The 11,775-nt window shown below is 36.1% G+C and overlaps 1 protein-coding gene across 5 annotated transcripts in view; it reads left to right on the top strand.

The window, feature by feature from the left end:
- The window catches only part of DIAPH3 (diaphanous related formin 3), a 481,355-nt gene that overhangs the window by 188,894 nt on the left and 280,686 nt on the right, over positions 1 to 11,775 (top strand). The gene's annotated exons all lie outside the window — the stretch shown is intronic.

Here is an 11,775-nt window from a genome sequence, read left to right as displayed (position 1 = left end):
TTTGCAAAGTCCTTTTTCTGGATAAGAGACTATTCACTGGTTCTGCGTCTTAGGCAGAGATGGCTGGACAACATTATGCCATAAAACTAATATTTCATAGATACTCTACCCTGTTAATTCTACTTTATTTACATTATATCACTTTCCTTTAGTCTGGATTTCTTTTACAGGAATGCCATTTTGCAGTCCTGGGGCATTGTTATTCAACTTTTTAAATCATTTGTTCTGTTCCCTAAATGGTTTATGGAGGTTTGAAACTGTATCAATCACATTAACCTTTGTTTTTGTTATCACAGCCAAGGATATTTTTGGAATTTTAGGAAAAATTTTAATACCATGTTTCTCCAAGTGCCGGGAAATAATTTTTTTACCTTCTCTATTCAAAATATTATATTTAATTATTATGCAACAGATATCATGCTTTACTGTATATCTTTTATAGTTTGTAATATAAATTGCAAATTTCTTTTTTTCTGGAAAGTTATTAAATTTTGTATATATATATTTTTACTTCTAATTCTTTTTTCTTTTAAACCTAGAAAGATACTCCAAAAAACTATCGTAAGGAGCCACTGGCATTTAAAAACAACTTTTGTGTGGCCAGGGGCTGGATCACACCTGTAATCCTAGCACTCTGGCAGGCTGTTCCCTTGACAAAAGAGCAAGACCCTATCTCTACTAAAAATAGAAAAAAACAGCTGGGCATTGTGGCAGGCACCTGTAGTTCCCTCAAGAGGCTGAGGCAGGAGGATTGCTTGAGCCCAGGAGTTTGAGGTTGCTGTGAGCTAGGCTGACACCAGGGCATTCTAGGGCTGGGCAACAGAATGACACTTTTTTCTCAAAAAGAGAAAAGGCCAACTTTTGTGATTCTAACTTGCTGCTATTTATTTAAAGTTGAAAGCGATACTAGTTCTAACTTAGAAAAAAAAATATTGTATGCGTTGTTAACTTTTGGAAGATAACTGTTTCTGTGTTATCTTTTGATAAACTAAAATTTCTTACCTTAAAGTTTAATTATATTTTAAAATATAGATTGTTACTCTTGTTTTGTGGTGTTTTACAGCATATTTTTACCTGAATAATACTACTTTTCATGTGATGGGGACTTTGGGAAGAGAGATCTTTTGAGTAGTTCACATATTACTCAGATCTAATAAGTATCTACAAATGGATATGAATATATAATTTCATTACAACCTGGAAAATATGTTATTATAATTGCATATTTCAGTGGATAATTTAAAATACAATTTAGGAAAGTTTATTTTAATTGGAAAAAATTTCATCACTGAGGCAAATCACATTTATCAAAAGATCTAATGCAACCACACTTCACACAAAATAAGCAATTTATTTTAATTTAATTGTTGGCTCTCAGTCATTTGCCAGTCTCCTATCATCCTGCTGCCTTAGACTCTTCTTCCCGAAGCAGGGCTCCTCGTCCTTCTTTAATCTGCTTTTCTTTTTCAATTAAAGAACCAATTATTTTTTAGGGTTTCACGGGTCACAGTGGGACAGTTTGGCTTTCTGCTCCCCTAGTAAAAGATTCAACCCAGGAAAGCTAAAATAGCCAATGGGATAATTGTGTTTATTTTTCAATGAGGAATATTAGTTCTTAGAACATCTGTATTTTTATATTTTAAATTCATATGTTTCCATATATTTTACAAAGTTTTATTTCACTTTATTTTAAATCTTAACAGTATGAAAATAAATATGAGCTTTCAAAATTGACTATTTGTGTTTTCCTTAAAGACTTTAATAGATTTAGTCGTGTTTTTAGTAGTAGCAAGGGAAGCTGCAGTTTGTGTCAGCTTTAGGTCTGTAACAATACTTTTATAATAGAATTTATCATATATCAAAGTATATGTACATATATGGTGTATGCACATGTATTTTATATATATATATGAAAAAATATTGTTCTATGAACTGGATACCCGAGGTTGACTAGTCACTGGATTATTTCATTTGTTATCTTCTTTTTGTATTCATTAATATAGTTGAGAGTAGAGAAGGCAGGCAACCCCCTGATGGGATCATTCCTTGTCTATTTTCATATTTCTGAGGTGTCCTTTATTAAGAAACTTGTTTTTGTGGGTATTTCTTGATAAACAAGCCTTACCTACAACTACAGTAAACCAAAATTTCTCAGTAGTTCTGGTTATATTAGGGTTTCAAGAAAGCCAGAGCAGCTGTTAGAAACAAAGGAATGAGAACAGGAGCTGACTGGAGAGCAGGGGACGGAGGAGTGCCTGTACAGACCCTCGGGCTGTGACCTTTCCTCACGTTGGAGAATTTAAGCCTTTGCCCCATTTTAATGTAAGAAGCTGAGACTCAGAAGTTGAAAATCTGGCCCTAAAGGTCACATTATTTTATTTTTTTAATTAAAAAAAATTTTTAAAGGTCACATTATTAGAAAGGAGTGAAAATCAAGAATTTACTTCTTCTTGACTTCATAACTTGCATCCTTTCCTGCATCCTTTTGAAGCAGTAGTGAATGGCAGGGCAGGGAAAGGCATGAGAGCATATTGGGAGGATCTTGGAAACCCTTTCAGGGGTCCTCAGGCTTTTTAAACAGGGGCCAGTTCACTGTCCCTCAGACTGTTGGAGGTCCGGACTGCAGGCCCCAGGATGAGTCGGCTGCTAAGCAGGACAGGCAGCGGCGGCAAAAACAGCCTGGCGGGTCGGATAAATGTCCTCGGCCGGCTGCATGTGGCCCGCGGGCCATAGTTTGAGGATGCCTGAGGATGCCTGTGAACAACCTGGATACTCCAACCATTTGTATGGAGCACTGTTACATCTCCCACGTTGTCCTATTTCAGTCTTTTTACACTTAGAAGCTGCATAGTCACTGCATTCATTACATGCTTCAACCTTTTTTTTTTATTTTTTAAATAGCTTCCAAATTGCTCTCTCTTTTCATGTTCCCTGTGCTTAGGACAATGCAAGCTGTATGGTCCCTGTACACATCACATTTATCACATATGCATACATACTAAAGGATTAAAAAGCTGAAAGACTCGCAGTCTGGCATCGGTAGCCCTTTGCAGTCAGGCCCAACTGGTATTTCTAGCTGTATTCTCCTTGTTTTCTGACCAGTAGACCAGGAACGTTGGTCTGCTTTTTCACTAAACTTGTCTGTATATTTCATTGCTTCACCCTTGTGTGCTTATTACTTGAGTTGTTAATCTGTAGTCCTTACCCGTTCTTTATCTCCTGGAAACCTTCCCACTGGGAGCTGCCACTGCTTTACTGACAAGATGTTCTTCACCAGTTCAGCACTGGGGAGCCTGCCTGGATTCTGCTATAGTTGTCTCTCTACTTCCATGTGGTTGGGTCCTTTCTTCTCAGTACCAGGAAAATGCTGAAGCCTTTAGAACCTTTTCTCTCGCCTCTTCCTTCGCTGCCAAGTATCCTATTCCCTTGGGCTTTTTCCTGCCACAGATGATCATTTTTAAGATATCAGCTCCGTAAGCTCCTTACTATTCCCAAGTCTTGACTCAAACATTACTTTCTCAATGAGGCTCTTGTTCTCAACTCCCACATAATCCTGGAATGTTTTCCCGTGCTCCCTGCTTACCCCAATTCCCTCTACCTTGTTCTTTTTTTTCTTATCATTTATCACATTCTGACATAGTGTTCGTTGCTTATTTGTTACATATATGTTTATCTTATTTTTCTTTCTACCTCCATTGGAACTTCAACTCCCTTGGAAACAAGATATTTGTTTTATTTACTTATGTGTCCTAGGCAAGCTTCTATAGCAGGGATGTCCAACCTTTTTCCCCTCTGCTGCACATTGGAAGAATAAGACTTGTCTTGGGTTATACATTAAATACACAAACACTAACAAAAGCTCATTAGCAAACAACAACAAAAAAGGTCCATACATACTTTTGTGATATCCATACCACAGATAATGCAAAAAATGTCCTTAGGCTACCCCTGACCTAGAAGAATACCTGGCACGTAATGGGCACCACATTAATGTTTGCTGGAAAAATGAATGGTTTTTCATTTCTTTAGAGCAGAAATGTAATAATTTTAGTTTCCTCAAGCAAACTGTCTTTTTCATTTTAAGCAAATGGAAATTTTAGAAGGAAAGTAGAAATATTTAAATGGTCTAGATTCCAATTAACTTTGCCACTGATGACTTTAGGTCTGAATGACTAACAGGTTCTTTTGTAAATTAGGTTAAAAAAAATTCGGAGAATAATGAAGGTGGTTGAGAGTGGGATAGGTCCAGGACTTAGACGTTAAATGATTCACCTTTTTTCCCCTGTTTTAGCAGCAAGCAACTATGTAAGAAGGAAGAAAATAAAAATTTTGTGAAATCTTTGTTATAGTTAGTTCGACCTTGATTTGGTGTCTATAAACTGGAACAACTAATAGCAACCACACTATAATACATTATATGGGTTTAGTTTTTTCCTGAAAATTGCTCTTTGATTGGGTGATTTTTTTTTTAATTGAGGTGGAGTTTATGTCGCATAAAACTAACCATTTTAATGTCAGTGTGACATTTAGCACGTTCACAAATGCTGTGCTACCATTGCTTCTAGTCCTGAAACAGTTCCATCATTTCAAAGTAAAACTGTACACCTTATGCAATTTCTTCCTAGTGTCTACTTCCCCGGTTCCTACCATCAGTCTGTTTTCTTTGTCTATGAATTTATCTATTCTGGATGTTTCGTTTAAATGGAATCATAGAATGTGTGAATGACTCTATCTGCCCGTGCATAATGTTTTAGGGCATGCACTGTAGCATATTTCAGTACTACGTTCCTTTTAATGGCTGAGTAATATTCCATTGTATTTCTATACCATGATTTGTTTGTCAATGGAATTTGTCCATTGATAGATATATGGAGCAGTTCTACTTTTCGGCTAATGCAAATAGTGCTGCTGCGAAAAGTTGAACATGTATTTGAGTATCCGTTACAGTTCATTTGGATTCATTTGGGTATATACTTAGAAGTGGAATTGCTATACTAAATGGTAATTGTATGTTTAACTATTTCAGGAGCTTACAAACTTTTCCATAGCAGCAGAATAATTTTACATTCCTATCAGCGATATATAAGGGTTTTAATTTCTCCTCATCTTCACCAGCACTTGTAATTTTCCATTTTTTGTATGTGTTAATTTTAAACTGAGAAAACTCAAAGCTTCACTATAAACCATGTTATTATAAAGGTTTGCTTGGACATAATCAGGTATTTTAACTCCTTACAGAAGCTATTAGAGGCTATAGAGAAACAATAGGATACAAATATTATTTAATTATAAAAAGTTTATTGAGTGCATGGTGGTATAGGATTCACAGGTATGATCAAAAACCTTGCACTTTTTTATGTGAAAGAAAGATGTGTTACGGGCCAATTTGTGTATAACTATAAAGTGTTATGTGTGTGCCAATAGTGAAAAAGACGTAAAACATGATTACTATGTATTTCATTCAAATTATGTAAAGATAGCTCACTTGACTTTAAACCACTGTAATTTATTTATTATAAAATAATTGTGTTACAGACAATTTAGAAGATAAATGAAGGAAAAAAATACCACCCTAAACTTCACTTCCTACTCAAATTCATTGAAGCATTTGGATATATTTCCTTTACTCCTTTCAATATGTCTGTTTTTTTAACAATGTTTTTAAGTATATATGCAGAATTATTTTCACATGTTTTCTATACGTGTTATAGAGCTTGACTGATCATTTAATAGTATATTTAACCATTATATCACAACTATTAAATATATTAAAAAATATATTGATTTTAATTGGGATAATTAGAAAAGACTTCATGAAGGAAATAGCTTTACCTTGCTGACTCTGTATACACTTCATTTCTTGGCTTAAGTGTCATTTCTCAAAGCCCTTTCCATCTTGGTGTGACTTCTGTGATTTTCTAGAATTCTGTAGTGCCCTTTGTTTTTTATTCATAGTGATGGCTTATGTTTCTAATCAAATTCTTAGTTGTAAGAGAGCTTAAGTACTATGTCTGCCTTCTGTCTGCTTTATTCCCGTCACTCCACACACTGTCTGATGTCCTTGGTGCTGAATAAGGCTGCTGGTTGGATCAGTGAATGAACAGACAGGGAGAGTAGTAAGTCAAGAGAGTGAACAAGAGCACGGTTGCATGTGTAATGCTGGAGTGTTTGGGGAAATACAAGTTCTAATAATTAAGTTCATGAACTAATTGTTAGCCATTGAACTGATTATCAGCTCCCTAAGAAAAGTGCTACGTTTGTTATTGCTGAATATTATTATGGTCACCTTTGAAGTACTTATCTTTGGAAGCTAGGCACAATGCCATCACCTAAATTAGCCTTCAAACCAATTTTGGAACTCTTTCTAGAATGGCCAGTAGTGCTGTCGTCATATTTGTTTTCAATATTTTATTTATCTTTGAGTAAAGAAAAAAGTCACTGGGTGCCAGATGAAGTGAGTAAGGAGAGTATTCCAATACAGTTATTTGTTTTTACTGGCTAAAAACTCTCTCATAGACAGTGCCGTGCAGGCTGGTATTGTCATGGTACAAGAGCCATGAGTTGGCCAAGATTTTCAGTTAATATTTTTCCTGTTTCTCTATCCATGTTTATTCAGTCCGGAATGCTTTTCATATTCAGATGACAATTTTTGACACACAATTGATGAATTTTTGCCATGTTTTTGTTACTTCTGCTTGGGACTAGCCACTCCAAGTGCTTTCTCTCCTCTCAGAAAAATGTTTACTCCATTTGCACACTGCCATTATTTCCGTGGCATTATCCCCATAAACTTAGACTAATATGTCCCCGATTTCACTTCTGCTCCTGCCAGCTCTGCCAAGAAATTTATGAATGTTTGTTCATCGCTTTAATTTAAGCTCCAACATTCTTACAAAAGCACAAAAAAACATGCAACAATAATGAATGGGACAAGGGTGGCTGGGTGGTGGGAGGGTGACTGGAAAGATCACCTATATTTCTGTCTAACAAGGGTACAAGTGAACTTTTCTAGAACTAGAATGTAAATGTTTTGACACAATGACTATGCAAATGACATGAAATTTATGTGAACCATCTTGATGAAAGTATTTCAAAATGTATATGAAAACTCTACACTGTACCCCATGTTTGCATTAATGTATACAGCTTTTATTTAATAAAAAAAAAAAAGAAAAAAAAATAATGAATGCCACTCAGCAAGACATTGCCACATTTTGACATGAATCCTGCTGTGAGACACTGTTGTTTAACAGTGATGCCAATGTAAGCTAATCATGGCAAGTTCTTGAACCTAATTGTCAGACCTCATGTGTAGGCTTGGGAGGTAAAGAGCAGCAATGGAGTATACGTCAATATCTGTGAGGCAATGCCCCTGGAAGATGAACCTGGAAAGAGTTTTGTTCATATTTGATCTTTATATACAAAATTTAGGCACTTAAATTTTGTTCTGTTAGTTAAATAAGAATATTCAATTTTATTCTGTCATAAATTTTGAGACAGTTTGAATAGAGACCTACATGTTATGATCTATATTACAGCATGAAAACTGAGTATCGCACAGCTCTGTGTTTATAGTAGGTAAAGTCCAGAAGTTAAAATATATCAAATACTAGTTAAAAGACTATTTTAATCACCCAGGGAATAGGTGGTAGAATACTAAATCTAGGCTGTTACCATGGGAGTACATTAGATATGGGGTTTAGGCAATCATTATCTGGTGGATTTGGGGAAGAGAGCAGAGCATAGGATAATTCAGGATTATAGAGTGAATTGGGCTGTTATCTATAGATTTTTAAGCTAAAGATAAATGGGTTTTGTTTTTTATCCATTTGTCTTAAGATATTGTTATGGATATCCACTATAGTTATGTAATAGGTTGGCAAAGGTTTTATATAGGAGGCAAAATAGTAAATATTTTAGTCTCCGCATGCCATGTGATCTCTCACAGCTACTCAGCTTTGCTGTTGTGGTGTTAAAGCAGCCATCAACTTTATGTAAACTAATGGCCATGTCTGTATTTCAGTAATACTTTATTTATAAAAACAGGTGGCAGACTGGACTTTTACCATGGGACTATAGGTTGCTCACCCTAGTTGTGTTACTGAAGTTTTATTTCAGATTCTATTAAATCATAGTGGATTCTACTGTTGGTTATGTGATTTTCTTCCACAAAGACCTCTAATCAAAAGTAGGATTGGAGAAACAGACTATTATATTTATTTGAGTTTGTTGATTTTTCTCCTCCCAGACATTGGCGACTAAATGTTAAAATTTATGGGAGGCCATTGTTTGGGACTGAGCTTCAGTGCTAATAGACCAGAGCAAACCAGAAAGGTGTGTCTGCCACTAGGTGCCATGTTAAGAAAGCTGAACTTTAAAATGGGCCAGTTTCCAGAACAGTAGTAGATTCACAACAACTAGCCCGAAGGGGCCCACTTTATCTGAGCTGGCATGATAAGGGCGTCCCCTGTACAAATCCCATTAGGAAAATAACTCAAGACTGACCTACTTGCTTTTTTATTCCATACTTCTGCTTTCTTGACCTTTTTCTACCTATAAAGTCAACCTTTTGCTCATTTCATTAGAGTACCTTTTCTAAATTTTTAGATGAGATGCTTCCTGATTCATGAACCACTAATAAAAAGTAATTAGATCTTTAAACAAAATTTCTTGAAATTTTGCTATTTACAAAACAATGTCAAAAAGGCCAGGCGTTGGTGGCTCATGCCTGTAATCTTAGCACTCTGGGAGGCTGAAGCGGGTGGATTGCTTGAGCCTCATGAATTCAAGACCAGACTGAGCCCTTGTCTTTACTAAAAATAGAAAAACTGAGGCAGGGGAATCACTGAAGCCCAAGAGTTTGAAGTTGCTGTGAGCTATGATACTACAGAACTCTACCTAGGGTGACAAAGTGAGACTGTCTCAAAAAACAAGCAAACAAACAAAAAACCAATGTCAAGCAAGAGAGAAACCAGGCATAGTGAGATTTATGGTAAGATGATTGATTAGGAAATCTAAGCATGGTGGTGGGGTATAAAGTGAATCAGAGGGAAACTAGGTAGAACAAGTATGAGAGATAACAGGCTTCTTTGACAGGAGAAGAGTGTAAAATGTGCAGCAAAGACTTTGTGGGAACGAGTCTAATTCTACAAAGTCAAAGAATTGTACCACCAGAGAACTGGGATGAAATAATAGATATATGAGCAGGATTCTAATGTAGAAATGAACAGTGAAGCCAGTGGAAGAGCAGCTGGTTTGGAATCAGACTACCTGGTTGGTTGGCTTGGGAAGAATTTTCATTTTCTTTCAGATTGGCTTTAATGTTTTCCTCTGAAAAAGAGGGTTTATAGCTATTTATAGGATTATTAAGAGATAACATTTATTGAGTGCCTAGCTTGGTACCTGACTTACTCTATAAATGGTAACTTGTATTATCATTATTGTATTAATTTCATTTTATTTGTATTGCATTATGGCAAAGAAGTGACTGTTACGAATGAGACATCTGACTGGATATTCTAAAGTCCCTTCCATATCTAGAACTACTTTTTTGGATTGATATTCCAGATTTCTTCAGGAACATTAATTTATTTTTCTCAGTTGACATTTTAAGCATTTTACTAGTTCAGAAAAATAATGTTCCTGAAGAAATCTGGAATATCAATCCAGATTCAAATTCAGTTTTTGAAAGTAAATAATCAATTGTTATTAATAAGATATGAAACACTTCCCCCCTTTGTAATCTTTAAATTAGATAAGTTTAGACTGAGTTTCACAAAAATATTGCTTCCATTCATGAAATGGTACGGTAGCTGGGGCCGATGGTTGTCAATGGTTCATTTCAGAAGAGTAATGTATTAAGAGAATCAGACAGTGGGCCATGCAGAGTTAAAGTTAGAGGAGATTAGTGTTTCTGCTAATGACATTTCCTTAACTCCTGTTGAAAACTTTTGAACATGAGCATATGACTCTTTATACTAATTGTAATGCATTACTTTACCCTGTAATCTATGAGAGTGTTCACCTCTGCACTCTGCCTGTCCAGCTGTTGTCTTGAACAATTATCTGCGAGTTATTTTTCTGGTGTGAGCTGTGTTATACTCAAAAGTGGAATGGAAAAAAACGTTAATGAGCATGCATGAATGTTGGTTGATGAAGGTTAAGTGGTTGCAGACATGCTCTCTGCATTCTTTCCTATGAATGTTCAGACTGAGGCAGTGGGTTCTGATGAGGGATTACAAACAAATGGTGCTGATTGACAGTTCTTGATTTAACATTAAAATGATAACTAAAGGCAAATTCAGCTGAATAATAGACACAGTTTTGTTGACCCCTGGGTGCAGTGCAACACTTCATCATTGGCTTTATTTTACAATTTTAATTTTTTTCCTATTGTACCAGATTTTCAGATTCTCTCATTTTATTTTAAACTTGTGCCTGGCAGTGGTGATATAGTTTAAAATAAAAACAAAGAAATAAACCATTAACATGTCCATTATGTACTTAGGTTTTTAGTGCTCATTAGTGGTGTTTTTTCTCTTTGTGTGTTTGTATGTATTTTAAATGATGACTCAAATGCTTTTTTCTTTTTCTCCTTTTTTTTTTTTTTTCCATGAGACAGTCTCACTCTGTTGTTGACTGCTATGGCATCAGCCTAGTTCACAGTAACCTCAAACTCCTAGGCTTATTCAATCCTCCTGCCTTAGCCATCCAAGCAGCTGGGACTATAGGTGCCTGCCATAACGCCTGGCTAATTTTTTAATTTTTAGAAGAGAAGGGGTCTTGCTCTTGCTCTTGCTCTTGCTCAGGCTGGTTTTGAATTCCTGAATTCAAGGAATTCTCCTCCTTCGGCCTCTTGGAGTTTCAGAGGTCCAGGTGCCTTCCCCTCTCCCCCCAGCATTTTGCTGTTTGTGTGCTAATTAAAATTAGCCATATATGTATACACTCTTTAGGAATTTTTGAATTAATTGTTGTGAACATTTCATTTCTTGTGCTATTTGTTGAGCGTGAATTTCAAATATGTATTTTTTTTTGCGAGAAATGATGATTCAAGGACCATTAAGTAGTGTTGATGAAGGTTTTTTCCCCTCATCATTTTCTTCATTATTAATAATTCTGGACTTGTGTACCAACTGGAATCTGTGTTTTGTTAAGTGTAAAATGCTGTACAAATATTTGTTTTTACAAAACCCATTGTAGCTGAAAGGACAACATAGAAGTATCATAATGCTCTGCATCTTGTAGCAAGAGTGCAAAAAGTGGAATGTCAGTTAAATAATTATAGGATTGTAAAGTTAGTAGGCGATTCTCTAACCTCAGCCTCCCCAGTAGCTAGGACTACAGATGCCCACCACAACGCCCAGCTATTTTTTTGTTGCAATTTGCCCGAGCCAGGTTTGACCTCTCCATCCTGGGTACATGGGGCTGGCGCCCTACTCACTGAGCCATTGGCACCGCCCATTAAGATATATATTTTTATTAAAACATAATTGGTTGCAGCCATCATTGTTGTTTGGCGGGCCTGGGCTGGATTCGAACCTGCCACCTTAGGTGTATGTGGCGGCACCTTAGCCACTTGAGCCACAGGCGCTGAGCCTCCAAGTCTTGAAAGTACAATGATGGTATTTTAATGGGGATTGCATTGTATCTGTAGATTGCTTTTGGAAGTATAGACATTTTAACAATGTTGATTCTTCCCAGCCATGAGCATGGTATGTTCTTCCATTTGTTAATATCTTCTGCTATTTCTTCTTCTTTTTTTTTTGAGACAGAGCT

Source organism: Otolemur garnettii, unplaced genomic scaffold, assembly GCF_000181295.1.
Source record: "Otolemur garnettii isolate 467f Iridium unplaced genomic scaffold, OtoGar3 scaffold00040, whole genome shotgun sequence".
Classification (NCBI taxonomy): Eukaryota; Metazoa; Chordata; class Mammalia; order Primates; family Galagidae; genus Otolemur; species Otolemur garnettii.
Note: the sequence above shows the minus strand (reverse complement) of the source record. Positions and strands in the feature narration are given on the sequence as shown.